The following is a 12,044-nucleotide window of genomic DNA, read 5'->3' as shown; positions in this document are numbered from 1 at the left end:
AGACTGGGAGAGTTAATCAGATTAATATGAATGATGATATGGGAACTTTGGTTTGCCCCACCTCCCTGGCTGACAGACCTCTAAGGAATGCCTTCATTAGGGTCCGTCTCTTCAAGAGCCCTAAAGTCATGGAGCCATTAGCTTAGCAACATCATTATATCAACCACTCATTTATTAATAATTGTGAACATGCACAGATGATAATACTCACACAACTACCTTTTAGTCACTGTGAATGATCGTCTTTTAAAACATTATGGACATAGTAATGCAAAGATGGCTCAGCAGTTAAGAGCACTTTCTGCTCTTGCAGAGGACCCAGATTCAGTTCCCAGCACCCACACGGTTGCTCACTGCCATCTATAATCGCAGTTCTAAAAATTATAACACTCTCTTCTGACCTCCACAGACACCTGTGGTTCACATACATGCATACAGACAAAAAAATGTATAAACATACAAATAACTAATTAATTATTTAAATCTAAAACAGTTTTTAAAAAACACCAAAAATGGTATGATCACAATTTCTATGACATAATAATACAAGATAAATTTTTAACTGGGCAGTGGAGGCTTATGCCCTTAATCTTCACACTCAAGAGGCAGAAGTAGATGGTTCTCTGTGAGTTCAAGGCCAGCCTGGTCTACAAAGTAAGTCCAGGACAGCCATGGCTACATAGAAAAAACCTATTTCAAAAAACAAAAAACGAAACCAAACAAACAAACAAAATGTTAATATGGTTTTTTGCCTATAAGAAACCACAACAGCCAGGTGATGGTGGCACACGTGATTAATCCCAGCACTCACATTTGGGAGTCATAGGCAGGTGGATCGCTGTGAGGTCAAGACCAGCCTGTTCTATAAAGCGAGTCCAGGACAGCCAAGGCTACACAGAGAAACCCTGTCTTGAAAAACCAAAAAATAAATAAAATAAATAAAAGAAAAGAAAAAGAAAAAGAAAACACAACAGAATAAGAATGAATTCACAACTATGAAAGAAAACCCAAATAATTAAAATGTGCTCAAAGTTTCTAGTAACTCCTCCATCATTGTTTTTGGTTTTTGATATGATCCCAGAAGTTAGCAGATAACTCACTGTTTAATAATAGCTAATATTTTATTAAAAAGTGAATTTTTAGTAAAGAATCATTGAAATTGGCAGTCTACTAAATTGCAAATATTTATTTCTTTACATTGACAAAGTCAGTAGCTGAAATTTACTGTGGTTCTCTGTCATGTATAAAAGACATATTCAACACAGGAAGAAAAATCTCTGACTATACTATTTGAGTCACATGCTTTTAAGCCATAATGTGAGCTTAAGCATTAAGTCAGGCAGGCAGTTCATTTCAACATTAGACCAATGAGATAAGCCTTCTGAACTCCTGATGCTACTTATAGCTTAGTATCTTCAGCTATACAGTGATCCAGTCCCAGAAAGATAGGCCTGGTCTATACTCACATATAAATGGATATTAGCCCAACATAGCTGTCTTCTGAGGGTTTCTACTCAGCAGGGTGAGGGTGGGGGATCAGGACAGATGCTGGGACTCACTGCTGGACTCCAGGCAAGAGTGGTATGGAGGAATCGGGGGGATGGAAGGACCCAGAGGGTTCAGGAGCCCCACAAGTAGACCATCAAGGCTGGCTGATCTGGACCCAGGAGAGCTTGAACAAACTGTGGTACCAATCAAGGACAATGCATGTAGTAAAACTAGACTCCATGTTCAGATCTAGAAAATGGACAGCTCATTTTCCACAGTTGTGGGTTGTGGGGAGAGTGGAGACTGCCTCTGACATGAACTCTGATGCCCCCAATTTGATCACTTCCCCTTGGTGGGGAGGCCTGGTGGCACACAGAGGAAGGAAAAGAATGCTCTCTGGATGAGATCTGATAGGCTCTGGTCATATGGTGGGGGAGGAGGTCCCCTTCTATCAGAGGTCTAAGGGAGGAGAATAGAGTGAAAGAGGGAGGGAAGGTGGGAACAGGAAGATATAAGGTAACACCGAGGATGTAATCTGAATAAAGAATAATTAAAAAATGAAAAAAGTGACACTGTATAATACCTGTGTCTAAGCACTGGTGTTAGAAGTAAAACACTTTGCTTCTAAAACTTGAGTTAATACGGTTTCTGGAACACAGTAGCATGAGATAACTTACACATGACATTTGGTATAAGCCTAGCACTCTTTTTAAAAAATTTCTAAATTAATTTATTCAGATTACATCTAAATTTTTATCCCCTTGCTTGCCTCTTCCCATTTCCCCTTCCCTCCCTCTTTCACTCTATTCTCACCCCCTAGGTCTGTGACAAAAGGGGACCTCCTCCCCCCGCAATACAGTCACAGCCTATTCTTTCTCTGAGTGCTACCAGGCCTCCCCACCAAGAGGAAGTGATCAAATATAGGGCACCAGAGTTCATGTCAGAGTCAGTTCCTTCTCTCCACACAACTGTGGAAAATGCCCTGTCCTTTGGCTAGATCTGAGTAGAGGGTCAATATTTACTACATGTATTGTCTTTGGTTGGTGCAGTAGCTTGAGAACATGCTCCTGGGTCCAGATCCAACCATCATGATGTTCTTCTTGTAGGGTTCTAGGGCCTTCTGGGTCCGTCTATTTCCCTATTCTCCCATACTTCTCTCACCTAGAGTCCCAGTAGGAGGTCCCACACCTATCCCAATCTCCTGGTAAGTGAAGACTTTCAGGGGACATGCCTGTTGTAAGCCCAGCACTCTTGTATGTATGGTTTGCTCATGAACTCATGACATTCTGATGAAAGGAAATTCTGTTGTCTACATGCTGTTCATGGGAGACACAAGGAATAGAAAGGTTCCATGGTGTTTTATGGTTTATCCAACTAATAAGCAACAATAAGGAGATAACAAAGTGGTTGGATTGTCTCTGTATTCTGTTCTTATCTCTCACTGCCAGTAGTATATGCTCACTAATTCTGAGTAGTAAGTGAATTTCCTGTGATAGTATATCTGTGACATCCTATCCCTACAAGTGTTTTAAAAGCTATTCAAGTTTTCATATTATCTTAAATATATAAGAAAGCTGGAAAGAAACAAGGGCCTATCCAATGAGGTCCCATATTGTTTTAATTCAGGTTTGGAAGTCTCAGATCGTGTACACAGAAGGAATCAGGTAGTCACAGCAGCCTAGAAAGTTGCCTAGTTGGAGTAACACAGTATCCCATCAGATAGGACACAAAGCTGTAGTAATGTCCACTCTGCTTTCTAGTCCTGATATTCTTGAGAGCATATCTGATGCAAAACTGTAATCCACAACTAAATTCAAGACATTTGCCTAAGACTAGGGCTAGAAGCCAGCCTAGTAGCTGCTTTAGCAACAGACACCTGTCTCCTAGAAGGCTAAATGAGATCACTAACTCATTTACATAAACCAGCAGATGGGAAGAGTGGCATTTCTTATCAGTTCTGGCTGGATTTCAACCAATTACATGGACTTAAAATGGTTGGTATTTCACTGCCAAACTTGTAAGTTATCCAGCACCCTAATGCGTGTGTGTGTTCTTTCTTTTCTAATAAACATAATAGGATTCAAAATAATGATAACACTTGCTTTAGATTTTATTTCGTGCATGTCTGGCTCACGTCTGCTATATTCTTTCTTCCAATCTTCCAACCACTTGTCATAGATGTTTCTCATAGCCACTCTCTATATCACAATAACTCTTGTACTATTTGTCTTTTTTTTTTTTTAATATTTTCCCTTACTTGGGGTGAGGGGTGGGGCTTTTTTGACACTATCATATAACTACACCATGTTTTTCCTTCCTTTCCTCCCTCCAAACACTCTCATATACCCTTCCTAGCTCATTTTCAAATTCATGCCATTTTTTAAAAATTAATTGCTATTACATGCATATATGTATGTGCATATACATATATATTTCTAAATATTGTATAATCAGTCTGTGTAATGTTACTCACATGTGTATATGCAGGGCTGACTATTTGCTTTTGGATCACAAATTGTGTTCTCTTCTCTGGGGAAAACAATTTCTCCCACTCTCAGTATTCACTAATTTGCCTGTAGTTCTTTGTGTAGGGTTGAGGCCTTGTGGGTTTTCCCCATCCACCACTTAGGCATGTCTCTTGCATGCAAGGATATGGGCACAACCTTTAGCACTCAAAAGAAAACAACCAAAATCAAGTATATAATAGTTTAAGATACATATTCACATATTATAATTAGAATAAAATATTACTTCCTACTTTTTATCCTAGTGACAAACACAGTGTCTGATATATAATCAATATTTAATAAAGATTTGCCAAATGACTAAGCAAATGAATTACAGGGTGAATGCTTGAACTATCAGCATTTGAATATCAGCTTTCACAGCTATAATGGAAATAAGTGAAAATTTCAGACACCTCGGCAGAGACTCCACAGGGAATAGCAATCAGTCAACCACCCCCAATCAATATTTACACAGTGTGAGCTCCTTTAGGCTGTGTGGGAACTGTGTCTTTTTCATCTTTCTATCACAGGTTGTTAAGGAGTGCCACATACATGGCAGAATTTCAATAAATGCTTTTAAATAACCACAAAAGAAGGGCAGGCTTTGACCCTACTCTCCAAGGAAGGCACAGTCTATATTTTAGTGGCTACTTTCAACATCTTGTGGGTTCCTGCCCACTTTCACTGTGGGTCAACAGGAATATCAATACAGTATTTACTGAGACTTTTTGACATTTTTAATAGTCCATTGTGACTGCTGTCTCAATTCCCTTTCAAAATGAAAGGACAGTGGGTACACACATGTCCCTATGTTGTGATTCCATCGCAGTGACTCAGAAATAAGAATCAACACCATGTCATGAGTTACTACAGAGGAGATAAAACAATTCATCTTTTGTCATTAAGTTGTGACACTTGCCAGCATGTGGCCTGGGTTCCAATGAGCTTGGCTTTGTCTAATTCCCTGGGTCATTAGCTATGCAATCATAATTATTTTCAGCTGTGCAGAACGGCATTATTTTTCTCATCCGTTTTTCTCTTTCCCTTCTTCATCACATCTCGGCATTGATGGAGACCATGAGAGCACCATCTGGTACAACCTGTGCATGGGAGCCATCAAAAAAAAAAAAAAAAAAAAAAGCCAGCCAATGAAGGATACCCGAATTTCATTAGATGCATTCATGTGCTACTCTGGTCCCCTGCCATTTCCTATTCCTCTTGATTTTACTGTAAGGAGTTCAAGGACTCCCCAGGGCTCACTAAATAACAACTACCTGTCCCCCATGCCAGTGACATCTGAAGATCCATCTCTATTGAGAGTGAAAAATAATTGACACCAAGTTATGAATAACTATATTTTCAGAGAATTAACATTTCTTGCATGTCTACAAACTGACTTAGGCAATTACAGAGGCAGCTGCCAAATGGGTATTAACATAACTGGAAATGCTTCCCTGTGCATGAGTCAGACCATCCCGGCTGTGTGCAACACCCTCAATAAACTGCATTGACTTTCGTTTCCAAGAAGCTCTTTCATGTGCAGACAATGCCCCATCTTGGTGCAATTGACTGGAATTCTACTCAGTAGAAATTGTTGTGTTGCTTGTGGGAAGCAAATGAAGTAGAAGTATTTGGCTCTCCTTTTTCTTTAAGCCCAGGAGCTACCTTTAGGCAAACTATTTGATCTCTGTGAATATCAGCAAAATTGGTGGATTGATTTCTTTTGGTATTTTTAGCATCTTTATTTAGTGTCACACACACACAAAAAATTGCATCAGGTTTCATGGTATAGGTATGGCACTCAGAAGGTGAGACAGGAGGATTTTCATGACTTTCAGGCCAGCCAGACTGAGCTAAAGGATGAGAACCTGTCTGTAAAAAAAAAAAAAAAAAAAAGACAAAACTAAAATCAATGATAAACAATCAAAAAGCAAGAACAAGATACAGAATGGTTTGAAAACAGAAGCCAAAAATGCAAGTCCTAGTGCAGCTGTTAGGATTTGACATTTGTACTCTTACATTGGTCTTTGAATAGTTGTAATTTCATATCCTATGAAATGCTCCTTAAAAGGTGGCTCGTGAACCTCTGCCTCAGAACTACATAGGGTGCTTATTTAAAGTGTATACTTTTGAGTGCATTCCATTTCTGGCATAAAGGAATACAGCTAATTCTTGATAGTAATAATACTAAGGATAGCTAAAGTTTATACCAATCATGAAGAACAGACTGGTTATTTAATTAAGATGCAAGAAATGGGGCTGGGAAGATGGCTCAGTCCACAAAGTTCTGCTGTACATTGAACAACCTGTGTTTAGGTTCCCTGAATTCTGACATCCACACAGGTTCTATGCTCTGAATAGCCTCACACACATGAGCACATTCATAAACTCAAACACATGAAAAGAAACTATGTTCCAGGAATCTATGATTATACTATCAGGTTTCTCATGCTACATTCACGCAATGAGACAGGAAAGCCTACAAACACAACACAGTGCAGAATTTTTGTGAAATGACGAAGGACATCTTTTTGTGCCTAGAAGACCAGGAATAAATATTGCTGAAAAAGAATTCTGATTTGAATAGTGAAAAACAACTTACAGTTGCTCAGTTGATCAATAGTGGGTCGGGAGGAGATGGTCTGGAGTTAAAGGCAAGAATAAGTCAACAATAATAATAATGGTGATGATGGTAATGATGATAATAATAATAAAAAGAATAATATACTTATGGAGGGAAGCAACCATTTAGATCTTGCTGCAGATAAAGCCCAGAGAGAATGTCTAGCCAATGCCTGCCCTAACCTAAGACCCATCGCATGGAATAGAGCCAACCCCTGACACCATTAATGGTACTCTGCTATGCTTGCAGACAGGAACTTAGTGGAAATGTCCTCTGAGAGATTTGAAACAGATGCTGAGACTCATAGCCAAACATTGGGTAAAGCATAGTGAGTCTAATGGAGAAGTAGAGAGAAGGACAAAATAACCTAGAGGTGACAAAAGCTCCACAAGACTACCAACAGAGCCAACTAACCAGGGCCCAGAGGGGCTTGCAGAGACTGAAACACCAAACAAGTACCATGCATAGACTGGACCTAGGCCCCCTACACAGATGTAGTAGATGGGCAGCTAAGGCTTCATGTGGGTCCCCTCGTAAGAGGAGCAGGATTGTCTCTGACATGGACTCTGTTGCCTGCTTTTTGATCACTCCTCCCTGGGGGGAAAAGGACTTGCTCCATCCTGATGCAATTTGATAAGCTGGGGTGGGTGGGGCTCCCATTTTCTGAGGAATAGGGGAAGGTAAAGAGGAAGAAGGTAGGAGGGCAGGACCAGGAGGACAGGAGGGAGGGGGCTACAATTGGGATGTAAAGTGAATAAATAAATTAATTTTTAAAATAATAATAATAAAAAGGTTTCCTTTGAAAAATCTTCTCAGTCTTAAAAATACCAACCCGTTTTCCCTTAGGACATAGAGGTTAGGTAATGGGGACATGAGAAGAACTTCAGCCACAATTTTGCCATCTAGAGGGGACAGCCAACAGATATGAGCCTTCTCCTCATCTCTCAGAAAATGGGGAAATCCTTCTATCCATGGCATAGTTGAGTCCTCAGCTCTATCACGTCTGAAGTCTCTCCTGTCCCTCCATATTCAGTTATATAAAATAATAAATACATTTTCTAAATCTTAATTTCCCTTTTAAGTTAGTAGAATCAGAAAAAATTCTAAGTGGAAAACTGTAATAGTAATAATACAGTATTCTGCGAAATACATTTTTGGTAACTGAAAAATCAGCCACAAAATCAAAATAGCAAAAGCAGTGTCCAGTTCAAATTCTACTATAAATTATTTTTTCCAATTTCTCATACCATTGTGCTTTATCAGAAGACAGAGAAAATACAGTTGTTTCTTTATTTTTTTCCAGATCTCTCATGACCTTAGAATATCTTTTATAATGTAGAATGCAAACACAGTAATTTTCTGAGGCAGTTGAACTGCCTATATAACATTCACTTAAAAATGTCTTTGGCTCAAAGGCACCAGTTTTTCATTTGAACCCACAAAGTCACTAAACGGAAGATATTCCTTTATTTTGTATTTTGTGTTTTTCCTTTCATCACCCATTTACTTATCTGCACACCATCAAGGCAACCACTCAAAGAATGTTTACCTAAAAAACAGGGAAACTCTTTGTCCAGGCTAAAGGCACAAGGATAGTAGCCATTGTCTCAAACGTGGACTCACCCTGTATTCTACAGAGTGGCACCTTTAACTTCAGCCCTGGGAGGCAGAAGTAGACTATCTCTGTGAGTCTGACGCCTGCCTGCTGTACAAAGTGAGTTCTAGGACAGCCAGTGAAACACGGAGAAACCCTGCCTTGAAAGTTTTTAAGAGTGAAAGACAATGGGGGGCAGGGAGAGCCATGCCAGGAAGGGAAGATGGCTATACTTCCGTCAAGGGCAATTACCTGTGTTGGAGAGGTTATGCACTGAAGGTAAAGTAACCATCTTATAAAAACTACACTAAGGCTTTCACTCTCTTTTTAAACCTTATTGCAGGAACAGAACCAAACAATAATCAGTAGAGCACATTTTAGCCAGGACTGCTTAGTTGTTTAGTTATGCATATCTCTGTATCCCTAAGACGATTCTTATAAATCTAAAGCCTCTTTCAGCACCAAAAAGATGACCTTGTGGGTTACAGAGCCTGTATACATGCTCCTCTTCCCAATGTGTGCACTGATTACACCCCTATCCTCTATTTTCCATCAACAATCAATTTCCCCTTAAATCCTTTAGTGGAACAGAAGTCCAAGCCTAGTGCACTGGGACTTACAGTTACATTGGAACTTCACACAAAATCTCTACCTATATCTGGGTGAGTCTTTGACCATCTTCCTTCTTAAAATCACGTTATTATATCCTGACTTTTAAATTCTTGCTGGTTTTCAAAGGCAAAGATTTACATGTTTTGTTCAAGAGAGTGTTAGCTACATTCCAATTACTTCACAGACTGCTAAAAGAATTTATCAAATGCTAAGGGCAAAGGCATAGGCATGTATTTTTGATAAGGAATCTACTGATTAAAGGAATGCAGAGAGAGAGAGAGAGAGAGAGAGAGAGAGAGAGAGAGAGAGAGAGAGAGAGAGAGAGAGATTTAGTGTATGCACACACCAAATGATTGAGAAGAGAGGAGAGATCATTATTTAGCATAGCACAAGTTGAAATTAAAGAGGTAAATTTTGAGAAGGAATGAAGAAAATTATTCCTGACAGTAGGAATAATTGGGCTGTAAAGTCATGTCCTCGGAGAGACAGAGGACACTTTGTCTTGCATCATGTGCAAAGATGAGAACACAGCAACGATATTCTGCACAACCCCAGGAGGGAATCTCACTTCTCTCCTGGCATATTGATTTCATGTGGCTCAGCGAGCCTGTTATTTCTGTCTTTTGGAACCAATAGTAAAAAAGTGCAAAAGAGGCCTACCAAAGTGATGAAGAAATGCACATATGCTCTGTAATTGTAGTGAACATGAATGTGTTCCAAAGCTTAAAATCATTAGTAGTGCTGAGAGGAGCAAGGAAACTAGGGGGTAGCAAGACCGCAGTCATTTAGTCTGCCTCAGCTTCCAGCTTCTGTAACTACAGAATAAGATCCCATATGAGGTCACGTAACTGAATTTGTGTGGGGGAGGGTCATAAAATTTTGATAATAATAAAAGGTTTCTGTGTATGTAGTGACTAACAATTCAAAATCAGATGTGTAGTGAATCCGAGATGTTTCTAGAACCAAGTTCCCATGATGCATCCTGCTACATTACTTAGCTTTGGCTCTGAGATCAGCAGCTACACCCTGCACAGCACAGGACATGTGTGACACCATGTAAGTGAGCCCTGACAGAAACACCAAGGCCCTGATTTAAGACTATTGTATGTTATGAATTGCTGTGCTTCCTCTGCACAGTGTTTTCAGCTCTTCTAGAAACATGGCAGTGACACTGTGGAATGCAAGGAGTTTCAATGTTTTCCTGTCATCACTCCTAAACAAATTAGTCTGTCTCCAGATTACATTATGTTAATATGTTAGATTTTAAATTTTGTTTGAGGGCTGCGGAAAGGGCTCCATGGGTACAAGACTCAGTGGCTCAGATGTGTTCAAGAATGAAGATTGAGGTTGCATCTCCTGGACCCATGAGAGACTGGGTCTCTTGCCCCAGGGCAGGTATGTCACCACCAAGATTGGTGTGCGGAGATCAGAGATAGAAGACACAGGAGGCTTGCTGGGACTTTGCCAAGACAGCAAGCTCTATGATCTTAAGAGACACTGTCTCCAGCAAAAAAACAGGGGGAGTGTTAGGTGTGATGGAAGAGTAGTGGAAAAGGTGGAAAATAAGAGATGATACTTGATGTTGACTTCTGGCTTATTCGTATGCACAGATGTTTATACTAGTGCTGACTTCCCACTGTTGTATGAGTTGCAATTCGAGTTTCATTAAGACAGGTTAACATGAAATTTCAGGCAGTTTATAAAATGGACCTAACAATGCTTCTTCCATTTTGTTTCATAGTTATGAAAAAAATAAAATAATGATCAACTCTGTAAAATGTAAAACATGGTCTGTGTATGGTAGTGCCAAATATTCTGCCAAGATTGCATTGTTTATGTAAATATAAACAAGCACATCCATCTCATTAAGTATACCAATCTGTTTCATCCTCCCCAAATGGTAAAACAGCAAATAATTGTTTTTAAAATAAAAGTCTTTGCCATTTATGCTCAGTGGATGTTTGATTTACAAACCCATTTCATAGGCTTACTTACATATTGGGATCCTATAAAAATATGCCTGGCAAAAGGTTGCCAAGTGGAAAAAGTTTAAGAAACCCCACCTTAAATAATAACTATCCTTTAACAGTGAGCTGTGTCGAATGTGTACACTCTTTTCTTAATAAGTCACACCCATTCTGGTAAAGCAGGTTTTATAATCTTTTCACAAGAAGGAGGAAACTAGACTGAGAGAACTGAAACATCCAGCAGAGTTCTCACAGCTGCTGACTACACAACTCATGGTCTCAAGACCTTAACCCATTGGCTTGGCTTAGAAACTCAACTGCTTCCTCTCTGCTATGCTACTTACATATGTTCTCACGAGGCAAAGATGCTGAGGCTCACAGGGGTGGCACTTCTGGGTCTGGGATTCCCAGATGGTTAAGACCAGTATAACACTATCCTCAGATCTGTTGCCAGCTCCTTAGGCAGACACTCTATAAGAACACCATGGCTTTTGGGGGCCAGGCAAGCCATAACTGCCTATCCAGGCTTTCTGTTTTATTGAGATAGGGTTTCTCCATGTAGTCCTGAGGACTTGCCTTGCAGACCAGGCTGGCCTCAGACTCACGGTGATTTGCCTGCCTCTGCCTCCCGAGTGCTGGGATTAAAGATGTGTGGCACAATTCGCAGTGGCACTCTACTTTTTTGAAAACTGGTGTGTGTGAGTGTATGTGTGTGTGTGTGTGTGTATGCGCGCTCGTGCATGTGTGTGTGTGTTTGTTTGTTTAATGTAGCCTCCTTTACACTGATATATTTTTATAATTGCTTAAGTTCTAAAAAAACTGCTGGAATCTTCCACCATGCCTTACTTTACACTTAAAAATTGGGTATAACATTTTCCCTAGTTAAGCTTGGTCACATGTTTACTTTCCTCTGTACATTCCCTCCACAAATGCCCTTCAATTATCATGATTGACCATTTCTGCTATTTTCTACCTTCAAAATAATTGCTTCTGTGTCCTCTTGCATGCACTGTGCTTTCCCCTAAGTTGAGTATCCTGCCTCTGCCCAAGGCTTTGTTGGCAAGGACAGTGTTTTATGTCAAAACTGGCCTGACTTCTCTTTTGAGGATCAGGCTTCCTTCCGGTAATGAACTAAAGGTCAGCCCTTATGCTAGCTTTGTGGGGAGGTGCTCACTGTTCTCACTTACAAATGGCAAAGAGCCACTGGCTACATTCTGAGTACAAGTGATCTGGTTTACAATTTTGACTTCAAG

The sequence above is a fragment of the Acomys russatus genome, chromosome 13 (assembly GCF_903995435.1).
Source record: "Acomys russatus chromosome 13, mAcoRus1.1, whole genome shotgun sequence".
In the NCBI taxonomy this organism is placed as follows: Eukaryota; Metazoa; Chordata; class Mammalia; order Rodentia; family Muridae; genus Acomys; species Acomys russatus.
This window is presented reverse-complemented; position numbering follows the sequence as displayed.